The sequence below is a fragment of the Mesoplodon mirus genome, assembly GCF_964341445.2.
Source record: "Mesoplodon mirus genome assembly, chromosome: 18".
In the NCBI taxonomy this organism is placed as follows: Eukaryota; Metazoa; Chordata; class Mammalia; order Artiodactyla; family Ziphiidae; genus Mesoplodon; species Mesoplodon mirus.
The window spans coordinates 41,734,245-41,760,906 of record NC_138994.1 but is presented as its reverse complement, the minus strand read 5'-3'; the positions used below and the strand labels follow the sequence as shown (position 1 = coordinate 41,760,906).

At 39.8% G+C, this 26,662-nt stretch overlaps 1 protein-coding gene across 1 annotated transcript in view; it reads right to left on the bottom strand.

Annotated features, from left to right (window-relative positions):
- Positions 1-1,442: 1,442 nt before the first annotated feature.
- LOC309793093 (uncharacterized protein) overlaps positions 1,443-26,662 on the bottom strand; it is a 48,504-nt gene continuing 23,284 nt past the window's right edge. The window contains exons 4-7 of the transcript XR_014291877.1: positions 12,751-13,227; positions 12,181-12,317; positions 4,792-4,935; positions 1,443-3,419 (exon numbers count right to left, since the gene is read on the bottom strand). The gene's annotated coding sequence lies outside the window, so the exon portion shown is untranslated. The remainder of the gene's footprint in view (positions 3,420-4,791; positions 4,936-12,180; positions 12,318-12,750; positions 13,228-26,662) is intronic.

Here is a 26,662-nt window from a genome sequence, read left to right as displayed (position 1 = left end):
TTAGGGTTTGTTCATGATGTAGAATATTATGCATTCATTAAACAGGATGCTTCGGTCATCAAAAATGTTCATGAGGTTTCACTTAGTAAAAGAGTCACTTATAAACAGTGTATATATGGCATGATCCCAAATCCATAAAGACAAAACAAAAATAAAATTTACGTACTGAAAATAAACTGAACCTTCAGGACCAAGCTGGTCAATAATTACCTGCCATATCCGCCAAATGAAATGAAGTTTACATAGTTCAATGAGAAAGTTTAGTGCAATTAGTGATAGGTCTAAAGAAAACTAAGCAAACAACAATATGCAATGATTATTAATTCTAGGGGAAACAAATTGTATGATAAAGGAACAATTGCTTTAAGGTGCAACGCACCTCAGCTGTGACTAATATCTGCATGCCTTTTTTAAAACCATTTTAAAATTTTATTTTATTAAAAATTTTTATTTTTTATACAATTTTAAAGGTTACTTTACATTTACAGTTATTACAAAATATTGGCTATATTCCCTGTGCTGCACAATTCATCCTTGTAGTCTATCTTACACCCAACAGTTTGTTCCTCCTACTTACCCACCCCTATATTGCCCCTCCCCCATCTCCCCACTGGTAACCGCTAATTTGTTCTCTATATCTGTGAGTCTGCTTCTTTTTTGTTATATTCACTAGTCTGCTGTATTTTTTAGATTCCACATATAAGTGTTGTCATACAGTATTATACTACTCAGCCATAAAAAAAGAGTGAAATTTTGCCATTTGCAGCAATGTGGATGGACTTGGAGGGCGTTATGCTAAGTGACATAAGCCAGGCAGAGAAAGACAAATACTGTATGATATCTGCGTGCCTTAATAATGCATACGCTAAACACAACAAACAGTGTGATCGAACCTTGTTGCCCTATCTGCAGAAAATGGGAGGGGCAGTGTATATGTGGGGTGACATAAGACAGCTAAACTCCATCCGCTGCAGAAGAAAACCAATAGATGACATCCCAAATAAGAATCAATGAGTGGCAGTATAGTGATATATTTAGAGACATATACCAAAATAAATAATAATGAGATTGAAAGCAAGTAGTGTGGCTTAGAGGTGGGACGTGGCAGTTTTCAGTATAACTACTATTAAACTTTTCCATAAACATGTGCCTAGATTGACTTGATAAAAAGTTTCAAATGGAAATGAGAGTTGAGATTTTGAAAGAAATTATTTGGATTTTCTACTTAACCTGAATTCAGTCACATACCAGGTTTTACTTTGCATTTAAAACAAACAACAACAAACAATCAGCTTCCAAATTTATTGCATCAAATCAAACAAATATTAAGTTCTTTCTTACTTACTGTCTTAGTCCGTTCAGGCTGCTGTAACAAAATGCCACAGATTGCATAGCTTATGAACAACAGAAATTTATTTCTCACAGTTCTGGAGGGTGGGAAGTCCAAGATCAAGCTGCCTGTGTGGTCTCATGCTGGTGACGGCCCTCGTGCTGGTTCACAGCCCACATCTTCTCCCTGTGTCTTCACATGGTGGAATGGGCAAGGGTACTCTATGGGGTCTCCTTATAAGGGCAGTAATCCCACTCCTGAGGGCTCCACCCTCATGACCTAAGCATCTCCCAAAGGCCCCACATACTAATGCCATCACATTGGGCACTGGGAATTCAACACATGAATTTGGGGAGGGGACACACAAAACATTCAGTCCACAGCATTTACCTATCAGTCTGTGAACTGGTGTTCTATGGCTATGTTTACAAAGATAAAAATGCAGTAAGAAGCAAGTGCTTCCCCACCCTTGTGGACCCAAATGGCTCCTAATGAATCAGACCAGGATCAATAAGGCTTTTCCCTCATGTTGGGCTGCACCCCACAGGCCTGCCCAGCCTCAAGATGGAAGGAAGAGCCCGGAGTCAGCGACAGAGACATCGATGGTTTAATGGATGGAGGAGGTTACATGCCCGAAGCAAGGTCCTGGAAGTACACCCCACTGTGTGTGGCGGACTGTGGGCAGGACGTGGCAGCAGTCTTTGTTCCTGGGGGAGCAGGAGGTTACCAGTTACAGGGGTTGGCTCATCGGTTACCAGGGAAACCAGCAGAGGGGCACACCCCTCATCGAACCTTTGATAAGAACCGTCTGGGCCGGGGGCACTCACTGAAATATGATTGCTTTGAAGGAGCAGCAGCCCAGGGGAGACTGAGCCCCTGAGAAAACATGAGACCTAAGCCACCCACTCCTCCTTCAAGACCCAGTTCATCATCTAAATTAACTAATATTTTTCCTTAACATATCGAAGATATGATTTCACTGACTTCTGGCTTCTACTGCTGCTGGTGAGAAGTTAGGCATCCGTCTGAACAGCAGCTTCTTTCTAGGTGATCTGTCTTTTCTCTACAGCTCCATTTAAGATCTTGACTTTAAGTGTTCTACATTTTCATGATGAGTCCTTTTAGGAACTCGGACTTCCTGAATCTCAGCACTGGTATCTTTCATCAATTCTGGTCATTTTCTTATCCACCATCCATCCCTTCAAACATCGACTCTCCCGTCTCCCTCTTCATTCTCTCTTCTTCTGGGTCTCTGATTAAAGATTGTCCATCTCTTTTAAGCCTCCGTCATGTAGTCCAGCATTTATTTATATCTATTTTCTAGCTCACTAATTCTCTCTTCTGCTGGGTCTTATTTGCTGTTAAATTCAGACAGTGAGTTTTTAAATTTCATTTATGATATTTTTTATTTCTAGAGGAAGTTTTATTTGACTTTTTCAAATGTGCCTGATCATTTTCACGGTTTCTTCTCCCTTGCTCATAAGTTTAATCTCTTATTTATTTCTTTAGATATGACTCTTTTACAGTCTGTCTTTGACAATTCCAGTATCTGAAATCTTTTCATGTTTACTGAGGTCCTTAGTTTCTGCTGCCTCTCAGTCATGGTCACTTGCTTCATTATTATTTTGGTATTTCTTATATAAATTAGTATCTTCTGGAAGTTTTTCCAAAGGAATTTTTTGAGGTTTAGTTTGAAGGTGGGTTCCTTCAGAGAAATCCTCCAAAAAGGGTTTGGGTTTCTGTTTGCCAGATGCCAGCAGGTACGACCAACCCAAGATCACTTTAAATCAAATTATAGGCTTGAGAATTTTTCAAAGATTTCAGTTAGTCTAAATTTTGCCTGCAAAACAGTGTGAGGAAGAGATGGGTATAGACATGGTTTCAAAGGGGACACTTTCTTTCCTTTACTCAGCATTCAGTTTCAATCAGGTAATTTTCTTTGGTGTCCACTGGGTGTCAAGATAACTTCTAACTAAATTTTACATGGGTAGCCTTTGGGGGAAGGGGTAGTCCCAGCTTTAATGACGGGGTCTCCTATTAAACACTGCACCTTGGGCAGCTCCTAAGCCATGTCTTCTGCCCCTTGAAGCTGTGAAAACAAAAGCTTTAGGTCACCAACGTCCAGCAAATATTCTTTAGTACTCTGCTCATCCCTGCACATTTCTACTTTCACTTGATTTTGGCCTCTAATGAATCCTTATTTTTATAACAGCTTATCAGTACAGGCTTTTAAATTTTTGATTGCATTTTAGCCTGACTTTTATTGTTTTCAGAGGAACAATGGATAAGAGCTGCAAGTCTGCCACCCTGTTGGAAATAACTGTCTGAAATTATTTGTTTTCCCAATTGCCTCCCCTGATACTGAACTATTTGTGAACAAGGGACCACGTCCTGTTTATGCATCACCTGTCCCTGTGTGAGGAGCTCAGTAAGGGCTTGCTGATTAAAATTATGAGTGAATACAATTTTGATAAAGCACCCCTTCAAAGGGATACACTTTTATTTTCTTTGATAACTAGAAATTTAATGAGTCATGTTCTTGAAGTTTTTTCATTAGCAGAAAATGACTTGTGCTACAACTTGCTCACTCTTTTCTTGGGAAGAGAAAAAAATTTTAAGGTAAGGTGGCAGTACATTCAAGACAAAATCTGGAGGAAAGAGGATACTATAAAAGAATTTAGCAAGCTCAGAGAAACTTCATGATGTTATAAACCTCCAGAAAAAAGAACTGGAATTTCATTTTGCCTCAGTCATTAGATAGTACCCTATATTAAACCCTGGTTATTTTTTTAATAAAGGAGGCTTAGCAAACTCATGGTTAGGAAATACACTTGGAATGGACACATAATTTAAGTGGAAAAAACAACCCAGAGTTTAGTGATCAAATATTTTCTTACATGGTAAGAACCCCAAAATCTTTACGTGAACACAAATCCACTCAAAGCAGACATTCCCCTGGACAGATATTGTACTTCCAAATGAGGAAGAGGAGTACCCTCTGCTTCATTCAGCTGCAGGTGCCACAAATAAATCAATATATATGGTATACATACATATATACCATATATATATATACCATATATATATATACCATATATATATATACCATATATATATATACCATATATATGTACCATATATATGCTATATGTATACTTTATATATACCTGCACAGACTTGTTTTAGCTTAGCTATTCTGAAATGAGTATCTGGGACCTGGAATAGTCACAGAAAGACCCAGAACTTGGGTAAGAAAAGTAATATGGGGAAAAAGAATTATATCAGCTAAAGGAGGCAGGATTTTTGGTTCTGGGAAGATAGGAGCCTTGGATCCCATGTATAGCCGCCCACTAATAACATATAGAAATGCAGGATAAAATATACAGCTTTTAAAAAAAATCTATGGCTGTTGCAGTAGAAAATGGTATGGTAGTTCCCCCCAAAATTAAACATAAAATTACCACATGGTCCAGGAACTCCACTTTTAGGTATATATCTGTGCCCAGAAGAATTGAAAACAGGGACTTGGAGAGATGTTTGTACACCCATGTTCATAGCAGTATTATTCACAATAACAAAAAGGTGGTAGAAGCCCAAGTGTCCATCTATGGATGAATGGAAAAACAAAGCATGGTCTATACATACAACGGAATATTATTCAACCGTAAAAAGGAAGGAAATTCTGACACCTGCTACAGTACGGATGAAGCTTGTGGATAGTAATGCTAAGTGAAATAACTGAGACAGAAGAGGACAAATACTGTATGATTCTCCTTATGTGAGTTACCTAGAGTCATCAAGTTCATTGAGACAGAAAGTAGGATGGTGGTTCTGGGGGTCGGGGGAGGGGGACAGTGGCGAGTTAGTGTTAAGTAGCTATGGAGTTCAAGTTTGGGAAGATGAAAAAACGTTCTGGAGATGGAAGGTAGTAATGGTTGCACAACAGTGTGGAAGTACTAAGTGCCACTGAATTGTACGCTTAAAATGGTTTAAATGGTAAATTATATGTTATGAATATTTTATTGTAACACAAAAAATCTATGGCTGTGCTCAAGAGCAAAACGGGAAAGCATACAAGTCAGAAGCTGGGAGGGGGCTGTGGGCCGCTGAGGTAGGTGTATGACCTCATGCCCCAGCTAGGGTGGTGCAGGGTGGTGTTAGGGGGAAGTTATCTAATCTGGTTAGCTAGGAATTCGACCACTGATGGACTGCTAACTCAATGAAAACTGGGACTAATAAACTCTGCCCCCCCAACCCCCCACCCCCACCCCCACCCGGACCAGAGACACAAGATGGAAGTTGTCTCAGCCATGACTCTCGCTGGGAAATCAGGAGACTAAATCAATAAATAATTCTCCCATGAAAACTCAGCATCTCGGGCCTGTGTGTTCAGAGTTTGCTCCGTGCTGCGTTTGTGGTGTGGGAAATCCCTGTGCTGAAGGGTAATGTAATAAAATCGCTCTTGGGCTGTGCTGGCTCTGGGGTGTTCAGAAGAAGCAAACAGAACACACTGGAGGGACTCTTGACAACTCAGGCTGCCAGGAGTCCCAAAGGAAAATAAAGTCCCTCTTGTAATCCCATATTACAAAATGCACAGGGAAATGATTCATGGTGAATGAAGTCAACAGAAAAAGGAAACATGAAAACTACAGCCCAAAAATGTAATTGAAAAATAATCTGAAGGAGAACCCAATGTGACATGAAGAAGAAAGAAAGGTATTAAAGAGTATGAAAAAATAAAATGTGGAAAGAGAATTGATGAACTGGAAGCCTGTCTAGGTATACTGCCCAGAACACAGACGGGAAGATACTAGAAGACAGGAAATTTAGAAGACATGGAATATAGATAGAAAAAATTCAACATACAGTTGGCCCTTGAACAACACAGGTTTGAACTGAGCAGTCCACTTTTACATGGGTTTTTTTTCAATAAATATATACTGCAGTACTGCACAATCTAAATTCCTTGAATAGAATTCCTTGAATCCTTGGATGCAGAGCCGTGGGTCTGGAGGGCTGACTGTAAAGTCATATGCAGGTTTTCAACAGCATGGAGGGTGGGCATCCCTAAACCCCACTTGTTCAAGGGTCAACTGTATATCTAACAAGAATTCCAAAAAGAGGGAATAAAGTTAGTGGGGTAGAAATGATGTTCATATGATAATAGTTGACAATTATCCTGACTTGATAAAAAAAAGATCTTCAGATTAAAGAAACACAGGAAACCTAAGCATAAGAAATACAAATAAATTCACACTTAGACTCATTGCAGTGAAATGAGGAAACCAAAATATTCAGGAAGAAAAAATAAATTATCAATAATAGAACAACAACTTAAATGGCAGCAGAATTTCTAACAGTATTATCAGAGGCTGGAAGAAATGGAGTAATAGCTTCAAAGTAGTGAGGGAAAATAACAGCAACTTAGAATTCCATTATCAGAAGAGTAAAGATGATGGGAAAAAATTAGCTATATGCTGTTCATAAGAAACATACCGAAAATACAATGAAAAGGTGAGTGATAAAGGATTGAAAGCTATTCTATACCAGGCAAGTATTAACTGGAAAAAGCCACTGTGTTGACATAAGTAACAGATAAAAGAATAATTAAGGCAAAATATGCTGTTAAGGATAAAAAGGACACTACACATTAATAAAAGGGAAACTTTATCAGAAAGCTGTATTAATCATATACCGTACCTAACAATTTAGCTTCAAATTATATAAAGCAAAAATTGGTGGAAAACAAAAAGAAATTTACAAACCAGTATAGTGGAAGATTTTAATATTCCTTTCCCAGAATTGACAGATCAAGCAGACAAAAAGTTAGTAACGATAGAGACTATTTGGGTGACTACAATTAACCAGCTGATCAAAGGGTGGTGTGTAGAACCCTGAGAATTAAAGAATACTCATGTTTTCAAGTATACATGGAATATTTTAAATAAGTTGACCATATAGTATGCTACTAACCAAGTCCAAACCAACGCCAAAGAATTGATATCCTACAGCCTACATCACAATAAAATTAAAAATCAACAACAACAAAATGATTTAATATGATTGGAAATTTTTTTAAAATGTATTTCTAAGCAACCAATGAGTAAAGAAGAAATAAGGGAATTTTAGAACCAAATCATAATACAAACATTAAATACGAAGTCTGGAAAACAGCAAGTGTTGTGTGGGTAAATGTTTTCCAAGAGGCTCTCAGTGTTGGGTGGGGTATGTGGGGGAGAGCAGGGGTTGCGAGGGCAAGGAAGGTACGATTCATAGCATTTGCCCATCCATACTGTAAGTATCCCACCAGGTCTGTTTCAAGCTACCAACCAAGGGTGGAGGTGGAATTGGGAAGAAATACACAAAATGAACTCTCACAGCCCAAAATGAGCAGGCTACCCTTGGTTCCAGTACACCACTGTAAACAACTGAAATCTATCTTTAAATGCACATAAGAAACAAAGAAGAAGGGTTGGAAAAGACTGTACTTAGCATGTAAATCAAAGGTTAGAAAAGGAACAGGGCAGCAGAGTAAACCCAAAGGAATTAGAAGGAAGGAAATAATAAAGATAAGAGCAGAAGTTGATAACATTACAAACAAAGACACAGTCAAGAGGAGTAACAAAAGGAAAAAAAATGGCTCTTTTGGAAGGCAAATTAAATAGGCAAACATCTGGCTAACATGATCAGAAGAAGAGAAATTAAAGCAAAAATAAACAATACTCTGAACAGAAAGAACATAATAGAGATGCAGTAGAAAAATAAAAGATAAATACTATGAACAATGCCAATAAACGTGAAAACGCAGATGAAAAGGGCAATTTTCTGGAAAAATATAACAACAAAACTGACTCAAGACGAGATATGAAATGTGAGCATACACGTTGCTATCAGAGAAACTGAATCAGCCCACCTGCCCCCTGCTGCTCTCCCCGAGACATACACAGGCACGATCGCGAAGCCTGGTTGGTTTTACAGGTAACTTCTGTCTTCAAGAGATGGATAATTTTAATATTGTAAAATTGCTTCAGAAAAATAGAAAAAAAATCCACCCAGCTCATTTTATGGGGCCATTAAGCCTTGAGACAAAACTGAAAACATTAGGCTCCTTTCATACATGCACAAAGAGACAAATGTAAGAAATCACCCATTATTTTTTAAATCTGGCAAAGCAATCTCTTAATTCGTTGCTAATTAAGATTTATCCAAGAATGTAAAGATGCCTTAGAAGGTAGATTAATATCATCACATTAACAGATGAAAGGAGAAAGATCATTTCAATAGATGCAGAAAAGACATTTAATACAATCCAGTAATCATTCTTGATTAAACAAAGATACCTCCCTCAAATAAATAAATAAATCCTCTCAAGTAAACTAGGAATAAGTGGGAACTCTCTCAACTCGATGAAGTATGTCTTCAAAAGCCCGTTGCAAATACTGACATTAAATGTCAGACTACAGGTCCTAGCTAAGATAATGAGAAAATAAAAGAAAAAGTTAAAAGATTGAAATGTTTACAGCAGCCTTATTCATAATGGCCCCAAATTCAAAACAACCCAATTCTATTGACGTGGAGATGGGATAACAAACTGTGGGAGATCCAAACAATGGAATATTATTCAGTCATACAAGGATGGATTACAATATAAATGAAATTTAAGACAACACTGTGCCATGCAAAAGCAGCAAGTACCCAAATAAAATATCCTGTGTGATTCCATTTCTATAAAGTTCAAGAACAGGGAACACTGATTGATAGCCACAGAAAAGCAGACGGTTGGTTGCCTAGGGCTGGGAGGTGGGAACTGACTGCAAAGGAATGTCTTGGAGTGATGAAAATGCTCTATATCTTGATTGGGGTGTTCATTACACAAGTGTGTATAGTTGTCAGAACTAATTGAACTAAATAATTAGGACCTATGCATTTTACTGGTTGATAATTATATCTCAGTTTTAAAAAGCACAATAGACACGAAAAGCTAAAGATTGCAGAAAAGGTATAACGTAATTAGTACAAAGAATACATGCCTACATAGAATACCCAGGAGAATCTGCAAATAAATATTAGTACTAATAAGAAAGTTCAGTAAGTTTGCTAGAAATCAATATACAAAAATCAATAGTTATTGTTAAAGGACATTATTAACCACAGCAATAAAACTTTTAAGGTGTCCAGAAGTAAATCTAACAAATGGTGTGTCAGATTTTTATGGAGAAAGCAACAAAACCTTATGGGAGCAGGAAAGAAATAAAGGATTTACTATATTCATGGATGGAAGAGTTCGGTATTTTAAAGACTGCAATTTCCCCCAAATTAACCTATAAATTCAATACAATTTCAATAAAAATCACTGTAGAGTTTTTCAAAGAACTTGGCAAGAAAATGCTAAAAAATTGCAAAGAAGAGGGAGGAGGAGAGGCGGAGGAAGAAAAAGAAAAGGGGACTATCCTTTTGCATATTGGTACCCACTATAAAGTGTTAGTAGTAATTTGAACAATGTGATATTGCCACGGGGAACCTTAGAAATAGAATCACTTAGATATAGAAATTTGAACTATGGCAGAGATGGAATTTCAGGTCACTGGGCAAAGGATGAGAGTATTCAATAAATGATGCTGGGACATCACCATATAGGAAAAGATAGGCCCAACTATTCATGTGAAAGAGGGTAAAATTGGATATCTACCTCTTCGTCACAGCCCCAAATCATCTAAATGTGAAACTAAAATTTAAAAGAAAATATAGGGGGCTATCTTGATGACATCTGAGTACTGTCATTCCTATTTAAGATGCCAAAAGCATAAACCATATTGAGACAAGAAAATAATGAGAATATAACTATATCATACTAAGAACTTCTGTGTATCAGGACAACAATGAAAAGAACGTCAAAAAAGAAAAAAGAAAAGGGCTTCCCTGGTGGCGCAGTGGTTGGGAGTCCGCCTGCTGATGCAGGGGACGCGGGTTCGTGCCCCGGTCCGGGAGGATCCCACATGCTGCGGAGCGGCTGGGCCCGTGAGCCATGGCCGCTGGGCCTGCGCGTTCGGAGCCCATGCTCCGCAACGGGAGAGGCCACAGCAGTGAGAGGCCCACATATCGCAAAAAAAAAAAAAAAAAAGAGAGAAAAAAGAAAAGAGTATCAGTAGCTACTATAAGGTGTATACAACCCATATAACTAGCTTTATATAATCGGAATATAATAGAATTCCTTAAAAATCAGGCAAACAATACAAGCAAAAAGGAAGCACAAATAAACAAATGGAAGACGCTTCAACCTCTCTGGTAATCAAAGCAAAATTCACACTAGAACAATAAAATACAAACCCATACTTATCAACTGGCAAAAATCAATAATCAATCATCAATCAATAAATCCAATACTAACAAGAATGGGTGGCGCTACTGGGAATTGGGAAGTCTCATACAGTACTGGCATGGCTACAAATTGGTACTATACTACTACTTTGAAGAGCAATTCTGGAATAACTAAAAAAACAATTGATGATGTGCAAAATCTACCAACCAGAAATTAGACTCCTCGATGTTTGCCATAGAGCAACACATGCACAAGGAAATACGTGCATGACTGTTCATTGTGACATGGTTCACAATAGGAGAAAACCACAAATGTTATCGAATCATATACCTTAAAAAACATACAAGTAAATCTGATGTATATTTATCATGGATGCATATATATTTAGAGAAAGTATATAATGATCCCCAGCAACATCGGGATAGTGGTGGGATATGGGACACCCAGATTTCCTGGGTTGGAATCCTGGCTTCTCTGGTTACCACCGTGTGGCCTTGGTTAAGTTACTTAACCAATGTTTCCTCAGCCCCTCATCTAGAAAAGGGGGGATAAAAATAGTATGTATGTCACTTGTCTACTGAAGGCTTTAAAGGAGTTAACATATGTAAAGTGCTCAGAAAATGGCCAGTATACAGTAGATGTGCTGCTTCTATTGCCATCATTATCATAATCATCCTCACTGTTGTCATTATTCCATCGTCAAGGCAGTGGGATGGGGGGGCGGGGAGGCATGGAGATAAATCTATAGCTTTATCCATGAGGACATATGGCTACATGCGAACACACAGTAAACCTAAGTTTAATGTGAGTATGTGGCTGAGGGTACCAACTACAGGATTACTTGTCATAGAAATTTCTAGACTTTGCTGTGTGTTTCAAATAGTTCATATTAAAAGTTTTTTTTTAAGTAAAAGGACAAATGACCTGTGCAATATTATGGAGAAATGTTTAAACTGCCTTGTGTATTGTATCACTGTGAGAGGAAGGTATTGTAGAAACATACTTTTGGATAAATGCTTGATGCCTAACTAGCTGCTAGGCAACTGCAAGTTACAAGTTAATTGTGAGAGGGAAAAGCCAGGGAAGTGAAAAGTAATTTTTTCCAGGAACATCTGAGATCCTGAAGCAGCAGAAATATGTGCCATTTCTGGGAAGGACATAAAAACTGAACTCCTGGAAATGCCAAAGAAATACTGTTTGTTGATATAAGTATCCAAAAAAATGATTCCCTGAGAAAACAATTATAGTAACCTGTAGAACATTCGTTCACTTTTCAAATTAGTATTTATTGAGCTTCAATTATGCACACATATATATTTTCAGTTTGCCTTTTTGCCTGAGGCATACGTACCAGCTATTAAAAAAGAATAAGAAAAAGAAAGAAAACTTTACATCCTTTAAGTGCATCTGTCACAATAAAGAGTTTTGGGGTTATATATCTAGAAAGGTTACCCATCTAGATGTTTTTGGCAACAAGAAGCAAATGCCACCTACAAATGGCAGAACCAGTAGGGGTTTGCTGCTCTCTCACCTGAGAAGCCGGAAGGTGAGCCGTCCTGTGTGGATTCAGCTGCTCCCCATTATCCACAAGACCTGGGCCCTCTCTGTCTCTCTGCTCTGTCATCCTGTGTGTCAGCAGTGCTTCCACTCAAGGTGACGACATGGCAGCTGCTCAAAGGCGGAAAGTGCGTTAGGTAGCAGACCTCTTGCCAATCTCCTATTTTATAGGGTAGAAAAATCTTTCCCTGAAGCCCCTCAGGAGAATTTGACTTCCATCTCAGTGACCAGAACAGGGTGACATGGATGTTCCTAAACTGTTCATTGGCCAATAGAATTGGGATGACCACGACTGTTAGACCCACCACTAATCCGTCACCTGGGACTGGGACTTTCCTCTCTTAGTATATTACCCATTGTATCCAAACAAACCTTGGGTTATGTTATCAAGGAGGAAAGCTACAAAGAGGATCTATGAGGGTGGGTGATTCTTACCTAATTAGAAAGACAAAGGCAAACGACAGAGAAAACACAGAACTAAATAAACAGCATCCCCTCAGTATTCCCCAGTAGGACATATTGCCCAGCAGTAGGTATTACTCACCTCTTTCTTTTCAGGGGTACCAGATTTGCTTGGTAGTGAGCAGCCAAATGCTCTCCAGAGATTGGGCCTCTTTATGGTCTAGGGGTGACTCTTAATTGGCTTTTGGCCACCATGGTAAATCCGTTCCCCCTGCCAAGTGACCAGTCCAGGAGTGGAATGTGACATGAAGGTGAGTCTTCTGCGGAGCCTTGGGAAAGGGACAGAGGAAGGAGGCCCTCTCTGCAGTCTTGAAGCACTGCTGTGTGGGGGCATCTTTGTGGCAATGCTGCAGCCATCTAGCAAGTCTGAAGGATGAGGGGCTGTAGCCACCATAGGGAAAGTGGGAACTATTGTCAAGTTTATAAATCAATCAGCCTTTCAACCACTCAACCCCCAAATTTCTTGTAATATGGGGTAACAAATTGTCTTTTTTGTTCAGGCCATTTTTGTTTGATTCTTTGTTGCTTACAGTCAAATCATCTTGATATTATACTTGCACTGAAAAATATAAAGCAAATAATTTAATGAGGGATTTAAAACATGTAGGTAGATAAGGAACTAACAAGAGCACATCTAGCTGCTTTAAACTGGTTCAAATCCATATGTTCAGAATAATCAAGTTTCACGATACTGCAGGAAAACACTTTACTAAGTATTTCCTATATGTAAGGCATTTTTCTGAGCCCCAAAGTGAGGCTGCGACTGAGACAGTGAGTTAGGGACACAAAAGATATAACATGCATAATCCTTAAATTCAAGGAGGTCATAATACAACTGAGGAGAAAATCAGTTGACAGTAAAAATTCTAAATTGTACATCCCTTTTAAAGAAGTGGTCCCATTAGTTCAAGGATGGTATCTATTATCAACCAAGTAATGAATTGTACCATCACGTCACGCCATAATATATCAAATATCGGGATCGCTTACCACAGAAAAATCTCTAGATCCTGAAGCATATTAGAAAAAACTTTAATTTCATAAGATCAATCCTTCTTTTGAAATAGCAACTGACATCTGAATAGATCTACTTTATCCCTGAGCAAACTGAAAATTCATAGAGAAAGACATAATGTCCAATTTTTTTACTTAAAGCGTCTTACCACTTATGAATAATCATGACAGACTTGGAATTAGTGGAGTCTAGATTCGTGAGTCTTTGCTGTGTGTGCATTTGTGTATGATTTCTGATTTGATAGTTTATCTTTAAATTTATTGATGAAAATAAAGCTACCACAGAGATGGTGAGGGCAAGTTGACCTGTTCACACTTGATGTAATACATTTTGGGATTTGGGAGTGCCCAAGGCAAGTAGGATTCTAAGTAGTGGTTAAGTGTGCATTTTGCTTTCCTAGAGACCCAGAGGGAGATGAAGAATGCTAAGCCCTGGCAGGAAGGAGCAACCCAGATATAAAATACATTGGCTCTGAATGTGTCCACCAGAGCAGAAATTTATTAAAACCCCATTTTAGACCATAAAGCAAATGCATCAATAAAGCAGCAGCTCTCACTAAGCTAAGTCAGGTTTGTCTTGTTTTGTTGCAGTAGTTTTTTTATGAAAATGTGAGTGGTTGAGCAACCCTGGCTTTAAAAGGAGTATCTCAAGGGCCAGCGCCATGACTGGCTGTAGTAGAGCGGGCTCTGCTCGATGCAGAATGGACAAGCCATCACCTTCGCTGTAAAAACATTTGAGAGGTTTTCACTATGGCTGTGTTGCATTTTCCTCTTCAGAAACCAGCAAGTACCAACTTGGCCTGTAAATAGAATCTCTTCCTTCATAGAGGATAGTCATTTTGGCTGATTCCCAACTGGAAGAGTTTCACTAGACTGGAACGGAGAGAAAGGCAAGTGGAGGATGAAAGAAGTTTTAAGGAACAAGAGGGTGTTTCAGCTTCTAAAACTTCTTCATCAGCCCAATTACCAGTTGTTGTCTATAAGGCTAGCTGCCCCCTGCTTTTCATGGAATCCTGCAGTCCTGAAGGATGGTATGACTGTACATTAATTTTCAAATGAGCACACTTCACTGTCAAGGTCATGAAAGACAGGAAGGATGGAGAACCGTCACATGTTGGAGGAGACGGAGGAGATGTGATAACTAAAGACAATGTGGATATTGGATTGAATCCTAGAGCAGAAAAAGCATTTCTGCTTTGTCCAGGATTTCCTATCTATTTCCAGTAGATAGACAGGAAATCCAAGTGAAGTCTGTAGTTCAGTGAATAGCACTGTACCCTATTATGTTCTTAGTTTTTCTTTTTTATTTTTTTCTTTTTGTTTGTTTTTGCGGTACGCTGGCCTCTCACTGTTATGGCCTCTCCCGTTGCGGAGCACAGGCTCCAGACGCGCAAGCGCAGGGGCCATGGCTCACGGGCCCAGCCACTCCGCGGCACGTGGGATCTTCCCGGACCGGGGCACGAACCCATGTCCCCTGCATCAGCAGGCGGACTCTCAACCACTGCGCCACCAGGGAAGCCCTATCACATCATTTTTATCTGTCAACAATACTATATGTATCTCTAAAAGTTTTTTTGTAGAATCAAATATAACCACAACGTTATGCTAAGTGAAATATGCCAGTCACAAAAAGACAAATACTATATGATTCCTAGAGATGCTTAGATAGGTCAAAATAGAGACAGACAGTAGAATGGTGGTCGCCAGGGGGTGGGGGGAAGGGCAATGGGGAGTTAGTGGTTAATGAGGACAGAGTTTCAGTTTTACAAGAGGAAAAGGGCTATGCAGATGGATGGTGATAGTTGCACAACATTATGATGCATTTAATGCTGCTAAACCGTACACTTAGAAATGATGCAGATGCCAAATTTTATGTGTATTTTACTGCAATAGAAAAGAATAGGGCTTCTCTGGTGGCGCAGTGGTTGAGAGTCCGCCTGCCGATGCAGGGGACGTGGGTTCGTGCCCCGGTCCGGGAAGATCCCACATGCTGCGGAGCACCTGGGCCCGTGAGCCATAGCCGCTGGGCCTGCGCGTCCGGAGCCTGTGCTCCACCACGGGAGAGGCCACAGCACTGAGAGGCCCGCATACTGCAAAAAAAAAAAAAGGGCAGAAGAGTAAGACGCGGATATCACCTTCCTCCCCACAGATACACCAGAAATACAGCTACACGTGAAACAACTCCTACAGAACACCTACTGAACGCTGGCAGAAGACCTCATACCTCCCAAAAGGCAAGAAACTCCCCACGTACCTGGGTAGGGCAAAGTGGAGAGATTCCCGCACAGAGGATCGGTGCCAACCGGCACTCACCAGCCCGAGAGGCTTGTCTGCTCGCCCGCCGGGGCGGGCGGTGCTGGGAGCTGAGGCTCGGGCTTCAGTCGGAGCGCAAGGAGAGGACTGGGGTTGGCGGCGTGAACACAGCCTGAAGGGGCTAATGCGCCACAGCCAGCCGGGAGGGAGTCCGGGAAAAAGTTTGGACCTGCTGAAGAAGCAAGAGACTTTTTCTTCCCTGTTTGTTTCCTGGTGTGCGAGGAGAGGGGATTAAGAGCGCTGCTTGGAGGAGCTCCAGAGACGGGCGCGAGCTGCGGCTGAAAGCGCGGACCTCAGAGATGGGCGTGGGACGCTGGGGCTGCTGCCGCCGCCGCGAGGCCTCTGTGCGAGTGCAGGTCACTGTCCACGCCCCCCTTCCGGGGAGCCTGTGCAGCCCGTCACTGCCGGGGTCCCGGGATCCAGGGACGGCTTCCCTGGGAGAACGCACGGCACGCCTCGGGCTGGTGCAACGTCACGCTGGCCTCTGCCACTGCAGGCTCCACCCACACTCCGTGCCCCTCCCTGCCCCCCGGCCTGAGTGATCCAGAGTCCCCGAAGCGGCTGCTCCTTTAACCCTGTCCTGTCTGAGCGAAGAACAGACGCCCTCCGGCGACCTACACGGAGAGGTGGGGCCAGATCCAAAGCTGAGACCCGGGAGCTGTGAGAACAAAGAAGAGAAAGGGAAATCCCTCCCAGCAGCCTCAGAAGCAGCGGATTAAAGCTCCACAATCAACTTGATGTACCCTGCATCTGTGGAATACATGAATAGACAACGAATCATCCCAAATTGAGGAGCCAGGAGTCAGTGCTGTGCCTCTGAGGTGGGAGAGCCAACTTCAGGACACTGGTCCACAAGAGACCTCCCAGCTCCACATTATATCAAACGGCGAAAATCTTCCAGAGATCTCCATCTCAACACCAGCACCCAGCTTCACTCAACGACCAGCAAGCTACAGTGCTGGACACCCTATGCCAAACAACTAGCAAGACAGGAACACAACGCCACCCATTAGCAGAGAGGCTGCCTAAAATCATAAAAAGGCCACAGACACCCCAAAATACACCACCAGACGTGGACCTGTCCACCAGAAAGACAAGATCCAGCCTCATCCACCAGATCACAGTCACTAGTCCCCTCCACCAGGAAGCCTACACAACCCACTGAACCAACCTTAGCCACTGGGGACAGACACCAAAAACAACGGGAACTACGAACCTGCAGGCTGCAAAAAGGAGACCCCAAACACAGTAACATAAGCAAAATGAGAAGACAGAAAAACACACAGCAGGAGAAGGAGCAAGATAATAACGCACCAGACCTAACAAATGAAGAGGAACTAGGCAGTCTACCTGAAAAAGAATTCAGAATAATGATAGTAAAGATGATCCAAGATTCTATTTCCAAGATCCAAAATCTTCGAAATAGAGTAGACAAAGTGCAAGAAACAGTTAACAAGGACCTAGAAGAACTAAAAATGAATCAAGCATCGATTAAAAACACAATAAATGAAATGAAAAATACTCTAGATGGGATCAATAGCAGAATAACTGAGGCAGAAGAACGGATAAGTGAGGTGGAAGATAAAATAGTGGAAATAACTGATGCAGAGTAAAATAAAGAAAAAAGAATGAAAAGAACAGAGGACAGTCTCAGAGACCTCTGGGACAACATTAAACGCACCAACATTCGAATTATAGGGGTTCCAGAAGAAGAAGAGAAAAAGAAAGGGACTGAGAAAATATTTGAAGAGATTATAGTTGAAAATTTCCCTAATATGGGAAAGGAAATAGTTAATCAAGTCCAGGAGGCACAGAGAGTCCCATACAGAATAAATCCAAGGAGAAATACGCCAAGACACATATTAATCAAACTGTCAAAAATTAAACACAAAGAAATCATATTAAAAGCAGCAAGGGAAAAACAACAAATAACACACAAGGGAATCCCCATCAGGTTAACAGCTGATCTCTCAGCAGAAACTCTACAAGCCAGAAAGGAGTGGCAGGACATAAAGTGATGAAGGAGAAAAACCTGCAACCAAGACTACTCTACCAAGCAAGGATCTCATTCAGATTTGATGGAGAAATTAAAACCTTTACAAACAAGCAAAAGCTGAGAGAGTTCAGCACCACCAAACCAGCTTTACAACAAATGCTAAAGGAACTTCTCTAGGCAAGAAACACAACAGAAGGAAAATACCTACAATAACGAACCCAAAACAATTAAGGAAATGGGAATAGGAACATACATATCAATAATTACGTTAAATGTAAATGAACTAAATGCTCCCACCAAAAGACACAGATTGGCTGAATGGATACAAAAACAAGACCCATATATATGCTGTCTACAAGAGACCCACTTCAGACGTAGAGACACATACAGATTGAAAGTAAGGAGATGGAAAAAGATATTCCATGCAAATGGAAATCAAAAGAAAGCTGGAGTAGCAATTCTTATATCAGACAAAATAGACTTTAAAATAAAGAGACAAAGAAGGACACTACCTAATGATCAAGGGATCGATCCAAGAAGAAGATATAACAATTGTAAATATTTATGCACCCAACATAGGAGCACCTCAATACATAAGGCAAATACTAACAGCCATAAAAGGGGAAATCGACAGTAACACACTCATAATAGGGGACTTTAACACCCCACTTTCACCAATGGACAGATCATCCAAAATGAAAATAAATAAGGAAACACAAGCTTTAAATGATACATTAAACAAAATGGACTTAATTGATATTTATAGGACATTCCATCCAAAAACAACAGAATACACATTTTTCTCAAGTGCTCATGGAACATTCTCCAGGATAGATCATATCTTGGGTCACAAATCAAGCCTTGGTAAATTTAAGAAAATTGAAATTGTATCAAGTATCTTTTCCCACCACAATGCTGTGAGACTAGACATCAATTACAGGAAAAGATCTGTAAAAAATAGAAACACATGGAGGCTAAACAATACACTACTCAATAATAAAGTGTTCACTGAAGAAATCAAAGAGGAAATAAAAAAATACCTGGAAACAAATGACAATGGAGACACGATGACCCAAAACCTATGGGACACAGCAAAAGCAGTTCTAAGGGGGAAGTTTATAGCAATACAATCCCACCTTAAGAAACAGGAAACATCTCGAGTAAACAACTTGACCCTGCACCTAAAGCAATTAGAGAAAGAAGAACAAAAAAACCCCAAAGTTAGCAGAAGGAAAGAAATCATAAAGATCAGATCAGAAATAAATGAAAAAGAAATGAAGGAAACGATAGCAAAGATCAATAAAACTAAAAGCTGGTTCTTTGAGAAGATAAACAAAATTGACAAGCCATTAGCCAGACTCATCAAGAAAAGAAGGGAGAAGACTCAAATCAATAGAATTAGAAATGAAAAAGGAGAAGTAACAACTGACACTGCAAAATTACAAAAGATCATGAGAGATTACTACAAGCAACTCTATGCCAATAAAATGGACAACCTGGAAGAAATGGACAAATTCTTAGAAATGCACAACCTGCCAAGACTGAACCAGGAAGAAATAGTAAGTATGAACAGACCAATCACAAGTAATGAAATTGAAACTGTGATTTAAAATCTTCCAACAAACAAAAGCCCAGGACTAGATGGCTTCACAGGTGAATTCTATCAAACATTTAGAGAAGAGCTAACACCTATCCTTCTCAAACTCTTCCAAAATATAGCAGAGGGAGGAACACTCCCAAACTCATTCTACGAGGCCACCATCACCTTGATACCAAAACCAGGCAAGGATGTCACAAAGAAAGAAAACTACAGGCCAATATCACTGATAAACATAGATGCAAAAATCCTCAACAAAATACTAGCAAACAGAATCCAACAGCACATTAAAAGGATCATACACCATGATCAAGTGGGGTTTATTCCAGGAATGCAAGGATTCTTCAATATACGCAAATCAATCAATGTGATACACCATATTAACAAATTGAAGGAGAAAAACCATATGATCATCTCAATAGATGCAGAGAAAGCTTTCGACAAAATTCAACACCCATTTATGATAAAAACCCTGCAGAAAGTAGGCATAGAGGGAACTTTCCTCAACATAATAAAGGCCATATATGACAAACCCACAGCCAACATTGTCCTCAATGGTGAAAAACTGAAACCATTTCCACTAAGATCAGGAACAAGACAAGGCTGCCCACTCTCACCACTCTTATTCAACCTAGTTTTGGAAGTTTTAGCCACAGCAATCAGAGAAGAAAAGGAAATAAAAGGAATCCAAATTGGAAAAGGAGAAGTAAAGCTGTCACTGTTTGCAGATGACATGATACTATACATAGAGAATCCTAAAGATGCTACCAGAAAACTACTAGAGCTAATCAATGAATTTGGTAAAGTAGCAGGATACAAAATTAATGCACAGAAATCTCTGGCATTCCTGTACACTAATGATGAAAAATCTGAAAATGAAATCAAGAAAACACTCCCATTTACCATTGCAACAAAAAGAATAAAATATCTAGGAATAAACCTACCTAAGGAGACAAAAGACCTGTATGCAGAAAATTATAAGACACTGATGAAAGAAATTAAAGATGATAGAAATAGATGGAGAGATATACCATGCTCCTGGATTGGAAGAATCAACATTGTGAAAATGACTCTACTACCCAAAGCAATCTACAGATTCAATGCAATCCCTATCAAACTACCATTGGCATTTTTCACAGAACTAGAACAAAAAATTTCAAAATTTGTTTGGAAAAACAAAAGACCCCGAATAGCCAAAGCAATCTTGAGAATGAAAAACGGAGCTGGAGGAATCAGGCTCCCTGACTTCAGACTATACTACAAAGCTACAGTAATCAAGACCATGTGGTACTGGCACAAAAACAGAAATATAGATCAACGGAACAGGATAGAAAGCCCAGAGATAAACCCACGCACATATGGTCACCTTATCTTTGATAAAGGAGGCAGGAATGTACAGTGGAGAAAGGACAGCCTCTTCAATAAATGGTGCTGGGAAAACTGGACAGGGACATGTAAAAGTATGAGATTAGATCATTCCCTAACACCATACACAAAAATAAGCTCAAAATGGATTAAAGACTTAAATGTAAGGCCAGAAACTATCAAACTCTTAGAGGAAAACATAGGCAGAACACTCTATGACATAAATCACAGCAAGATCCTTTTGGACCCACCTCCTAGAGAAATGGAAATAAAAACAAAGATAAACAAATGGGACCTAATGAAACTTCAAAGCTTTTGCACAGCAAAGGAAACCATAAACAAGACCAAAAGACAACCCTCAGAATGGGAGAAAATATTTGCAAATGAAGCAACTGACAAATGATTAATCTCCAAAATTTATAAGCAGCTCATGCAGCTCAATAGCAAAAAAACAAACAACCCAATCCAAAAATGGGCAGAAGACCTAAATAGACATTTCTCCACAGAAGATATACAGACTGCCAACAAACACATGAAAGGATGCTCAACATCTTTACTCATTAGAGAAATGCAAATCAAAACTACAATGAGATATCATCTCACACCAGTCAGAATGGCCATCATCAAAAAATCTAGAAACAATAAATGCTGGAGAGGGTGTGGAGAAAAGGGAACACTCTTGCACTGGTGGTGGGAATGTGAATTGGTACAGCCACTATGGAGAACAGTATGGAGGTTCCTTAAAAAACTAAAAATAGAACTACCATATGACCCAGCAATCCCACTACTAGGCATATACCCTGAGAAAACCATAATTCAAAAAGAGACATGTACCAAAATGTTCATTGCAGCTCTATTCACAATAGCCCGGAGATGGAAACAACCTAAGTGTCCATCATCGGATGAATGGATAAAGAAGATGTGGCACATATATACAATGGAATATTACTCAGCCATAAAAAGAAACGAAACTGAGCTATTTGTAATGAGGTGGATAGACCTAGAGTCTGTCATACAGAGTGAAATAACTCAGAAAGAGAAAGACAAATACCGTATGCTAACACATATATATGGAATTTAAGAAAAAAAATGTCATGAAGAACCTAGGGGTGAAACAGGAATAAAGACACAGACCTACTTGAGAATGGACTTGAGGATATGGGGAGGGGGAAGGGTAAGCTGTGACAAAGCGAAAGAGAGGCATGGACATATATACAGTACCAAACCTAAGGTAGATAGCTAGTGGGAAGCAGCCGCATAGCACAGGGAGATCAGCTCGATGCTTTGTGACCGCCTGGAGGGGTGGGATAGGGAGGGTGGGAGGGAGGGAGACGCAAGAGGGAAGGGATGGGGAAACAGATGTATATGTATGACTGATTCACTTTGTTATAAAGCAGAAACTAATTAAAAAAATCCACATCATCTGACATGTTACATCAATACTGTTAAATTGAATTTGGCTGTTTTAGTTTTATGTTTAATTTTTTTATCATTGGATAAGCGTGAGATATTTATACTTACTTTTGTGAAAGTATCATTATAATAAAAATAATTCCAGCCAACAACAACAACAAAAAAGAATAGAACAAAAAAAAGAATAGAGCAAAAATACTATAAAAAATGATAATAGTCTTATCATACTGGAAAAAATTAATAATAATGCCTCATCAAATATCCAGGAAGTGTTTAAATTTTCCCAATAACTCATAAGTTTTTTACAGTTAGTTTGTTTCAACAAGATCCATGTTTTGCTTTTGGTTTTTATGTCTCTTAATTGCCACAGAATCTAAAGATCTGCAGAACTTTTCATTTTCTGGGTTTTGTTGATTGCATCATTTGTGGTGTCATTTGACACACACTTTGAGCTAGAGGCTTTCCTTATGCTCACCCTCCCTTAAACATCCTCTTCCACACCAGCTTCTGTTCTGGAGCCTGTGATGGGGAACACTCCCAAGCAGGGCTCACATTCATCGCTATGGCTTTATTCCGGCCCACTTGAGACCCACACACCCAGCTGCCTAGTGGAAACCTTGACCTCCAATCTCAGTGAGTCTGTCCAAAACAGAGTTCATTGTCTTCTCTCCCTCCTTCTACCAAACTTCCAGCCCTCCAGTGTCCCTTCTCCTCGGTGAATGGAAGCACAGTCTGCACAGAGGTCAAAGTCACAAATGGGGGTGCCATATTGGAGTCATCCCTCTCCTTCACTTCCTCTACCCCGTCCTCTCAATCCTACCTGAACCATCTAATGCGTCCACTTCTGCCCATCGCCAGTGTCACCACCTCAGTTCATGCCACAGGTGTCCCTCATCTGGATGTTATCTGGTATCTCCTCTCCATTGCTGAATATCCCCTAACTGGTTGTCCTGTCATATTTCAAATTATGTTTTCATTTGGCATTTAAAATCATCTTTCTACAACAGATCTGATCACATTGCTTTGCTAGTTAGAACCCTTCAGTGGCTCTCCATTGCCCTAAGGATAAAATCCAAACTGTTAAACGGGGAAGGCTCTTCAGGATCTGGACCCTCCTTACCTTGGGAGGCTCACTTCCCCCCTACTTCCTGCAGAGCCTCACGCTGAAGCACCCGTCATCAAGGGCTCCTTCTGAATCTCTAGATGTGCCTCTAGGCTCTAGTGTGTCTCCCTGTTGCCCTCACACTCTTTCCCCCCACCTGCTCAGCCTGACTTGTGCTTGGATTCCTGCAGTTAGGTTCCTCCAGTCCCCCTCGCTGTGACCCCCATAGATGGTGTTGGTTGTTCCTCCTAGGCCCTCCTAGGCCCCAGATTTAGCCCTAAGAGCACTGTCTGTATTTCTCACTACACAAAATCTCCTTAAGATCATGTCTTTTACATGCTTTTTATATGCTCAGGACCTGACAGATGCTTAGCACATAGTAGGCACTTAACTAACTGAACTGATTAAGGAGTGAAGGAATAAATGAATGAATCAATTAACCAGTGAGTGAAAATGCTCTTGTAAATGGTCCAAACATACCAAAGGCAAGCTAGATAATTGATTTTCAGAAATTTCTAGCAACAGAAGTCTTTTAGTCTTTTACTATGACTTAGATTATTAAGCACAATCTGTATTCCCTTTATCTTGCTTGATAAGGCTTTTTTTTCTTTTTTAATGTAGCAAAGGAAAATTACCTTCAGAACATTTTCCAGATAAATGATGAAGTTAGAACACAGGGCATAACAGGCTTCTGAGAGTTGATAACGCTTGCGAGATTAAAGAGATTAAACAGGAGATTAGAGAGCTCGAGGACATTCTAGAAACAATCTGAGTTTAAAAAATCAGATGAGATATTAGATTCTTTTCTTTCAACATACCAAAAATGTGTAATGTTCTCCTCTTTGCAGGATAGTCCTACTAATGTGGTGTTTCCATGGCTACTTATAATGCATTTCTCTGTATGAAACAAAACATGATGTGACTCTTTTTAAAGCTAGCAGTGCACATGAAAAAAGCTATTTTAGTACCTAACAAGAATCTCCATACTTGTAATGTTTGCACTCTTTTAACAGACAGGCTCCAATCCTCTTTTGACTTGTCATGGACATGACTACGAAATTCTGGTTCTTTGATGACTGACCTACAGTGAGAGTCCTCCCACCACCCCCACTGTGGCCTCTCTGCAGGTCAGGGTAATTTAAGAGAAACCACTCTTGTTTGTAGAGATTAGAAAAACGATAGTGACCTTATGATGACCTCTGCCATCTTGGGAGATGATGATGTGATTTTTCAAACTCAGTTCCATGCAGTAAACATTGAAAGTTTATGTAGGTTATTAAGTCCCATCAAGAAGAAACATCCTTCACCAGCCTCTTTGCTCATCCCTCTCCCCCTACTGTTACAATGCATACACCTTAAGAATGCTACCAGGAGAACCAGGAGAAACAAACCTAAAATCCCCCATGAAGCCCCAGTTTCAAATAACACATCTGTAAGTAACCCCATCTAGTGATGACAAATGCCTTCAGTGTGCACTGGCCAATCAGCACTTGAAAACCATCATCTAGGCAAGGTCCTTTCCATTCTTAGCTGGAGCAATAACAAGAACAGCCATAAATGTCCTAGCATCGTGGGAAAGGCTAGTGGCAAATAAGAAAACGTAAAGCAGGCTTGCTGTCAGTAATTCGTCATAGCCACGTAAACAGCAGAGCCTGACTGCATCCTAAATTATGAGTTGAGTTGAAATCTTAGTTCAGTTATTCCAATTGTACTTAAGGTGATAAATTCATCTCTGAGTACAACTTGATGAAGGCCTATTAATTGTGATATGTAATTTTGAAATTGCCATTATTTTCCTTTTTTTAATGTATGAAACTTTTATACTTTATTTTTATTTTTTGAATTTTATTTTATTTTATTTTTTATACAGCAGGTTCTTATTAGTCATCAATTTTATACACATCGGTGTATACATGTCAATCCCAATCGCCCAATTCAGCAAACCACCATCCCCACCCCCCCGCGGCTTTCCCCACCTTGGTGTCCATACGTTTGTTCTCTACATCTGTGTCTCAATTCCTGCCCTGCAAACTGGTTCATCTGTACGATTTTTCTAGGTTTAACATATATGCGTTAATATACGATATTTGTTTTTCTCCTTCTAACTGACTTCACTCTGTATGACAGTCTCTAGATCCATCCACGTCTCTACAAATGACCCAATTTCATTCCGTTTGATGGCTGAGTAATATTCCATTGTATACATGTACCACATCTTCTTTATCCGTTCATCTGTTGATGGGCATTTAGGTTGATTCCATGACCTGGCTATTGTAAATAGTGTTGCAATGAACATTGGGGTGCATGTGTCTTTCTGAATTAGGATTTTCTCTGGGTATATGCCAGAGGGATTGCAGGGTCATATGGTAATTATAGTTTTAGTTTCTTAAGGAACGTCCATACTGTTCTCCATAGTGGCTATATCAATTTACATTCCCACCAACAGTGCAAGAGGGCTCCCTTTTCTCCACACCCTCTCCAGCATTTGTTGTTTGTAGATTTTCTGATGATGCCCATTCTAACTGGTATGAAGTGATACCCCATTGTAGTTTTGATTTGCATTTCTCTAATAATTAGTGATGTTGAGCAGCTTTTCATGTGCTTCTTGGTCATCTGTAGGTCTTCTTTGGAGAAATGTCTATTTAGGTCTTCTGCCCATTTTTGGATTGGGTTGTTTGTTTCTTTAATATTGAGCTGCATGAGCTGTTTATATATTTTGGAGATTAATCCTTTGTCAGTTGATTCATTTGCAAATATTTTCTCCCATTCTGAGGGTTGTCTTTTCATCTGTTTATGGTTTCCTTTGCTGTGCAAAAGCTTTGAAGTTTCATTAGGTCCCATTTGTTTATTTTTGTTTTTATTTCCATTACTCTAGGAGGTGGATCAAAAAAGATCTTGCTGTGATTTATGTCAAAGAGTGTTCTTCCTATGTTTTCCTCTAAGAGTTTTATAGTGTCTGGTCTTACATTTAGGTCTCTAATCCATTTTGAGTTTATTTTTGTGTATGGTGTTAGGGAGTGTTCTAATCTCATTCTTTTACATGTAGCTGCCCAGTTTTCCCAGCACCACTTATTGAAGAGACTGTCTTTTCTCCATTGTATATCCTTGCCTCCTTTGTCATAGATTAGTTGACCATAGGTGCGTGAAGTTATCTCTGGGTTTTCTACCTTGTTCCATTGATCTATATTTCTGTT